Source organism: Trachymyrmex cornetzi, unplaced genomic scaffold, assembly GCF_001594075.2.
Source record: "Trachymyrmex cornetzi isolate Tcor2-1 unplaced genomic scaffold, Tcor1.1 scaffold1038, whole genome shotgun sequence".
Classification (NCBI taxonomy): domain Eukaryota; kingdom Metazoa; phylum Arthropoda; class Insecta; order Hymenoptera; family Formicidae; genus Trachymyrmex; species Trachymyrmex cornetzi.
The window spans coordinates 41,095-41,497 of NW_017295585.1; positions in this window are offsets into that span (position 1 = coordinate 41,095).

The following is a 403-nucleotide window of genomic DNA, read 5'->3' on the forward strand; positions in this document are numbered from 1 at the left end:
GCATGGATGTCCGACGTGCTTTCAGGTGAATCACGACAGAACGCTTTCGTCCACGAATCGTGGAGATACGATCGACGGGCGTTACGAACGAACTCTCGCATCGACATATACGAAAACGAGGATACCACGTGATAGAGAAATGGGAGTGTAACTTTGACCGGGAAATGCGTGAAAATCTTGAGATGCGTGATTTTCTCAAGAATCACACGCTATTAAAATCTGATCCTCTCGACCCGTGAGATGCGTTTTTCGGCGGTCGTACGGGAAACATCGCTACCCGCTATGAAATTACGGGTACAGAGAAAATACGTTATGTGGACGTATGCTCTTTGTATCCGTATGTATTGAAAACGGGTGCTTTCCCATACGGTCACCCCGATATTTATGTCGGTGAGGATTGTAA